The sequence below is a fragment of the Etheostoma spectabile genome, chromosome 19, assembly GCF_008692095.1.
Source record: "Etheostoma spectabile isolate EspeVRDwgs_2016 chromosome 19, UIUC_Espe_1.0, whole genome shotgun sequence".
In the NCBI taxonomy this organism is placed as follows: domain Eukaryota; kingdom Metazoa; phylum Chordata; class Actinopteri; order Perciformes; family Percidae; genus Etheostoma; species Etheostoma spectabile.
This window is the reverse complement of record NC_045751.1, coordinates 2,252,755-2,253,044: the sequence shown is the minus strand read 5'-3', so window position 1 is coordinate 2,253,044 and position 290 is coordinate 2,252,755. Positions and strand designations below refer to the sequence as shown.

Here is a 290-nt window from a genome sequence, read left to right as displayed (position 1 = left end):
TAACAAGGGATCTGTTTCCACATTAAGACTGTGAAATGACGCACCCATTCACACGTCTCACAGCATTTAGACAGCTGACAGGTCCTTTTAGCCCATTGTGGAGGCTTAAGCACACATGCAAACACACAACGGGATGCTTCCTGAGGAAAGTCAGCAATAAGATAGTTACAGTGGGTGACCTAAATCTAAATATACTGAGTCCAAAATCATTAGATTAGATTATAGTTTTATATTCATCCCACGACGGGGACATTTTGTTGTCACAGCAGCAGCATTTTTTCAATAACAGC

The 290-nt window shown here is 41.0% G+C and overlaps 1 protein-coding gene across 43 annotated transcripts in view; it reads left to right on the top strand.

Moving 5' to 3' along the window:
- LOC116669415 (receptor-type tyrosine-protein phosphatase delta) overlaps window positions 1-290 on the top strand; it is a 370,303-nt gene that overhangs the window by 150,159 nt on the left and 219,854 nt on the right. The gene's annotated exons all lie outside the window — the stretch shown is intronic.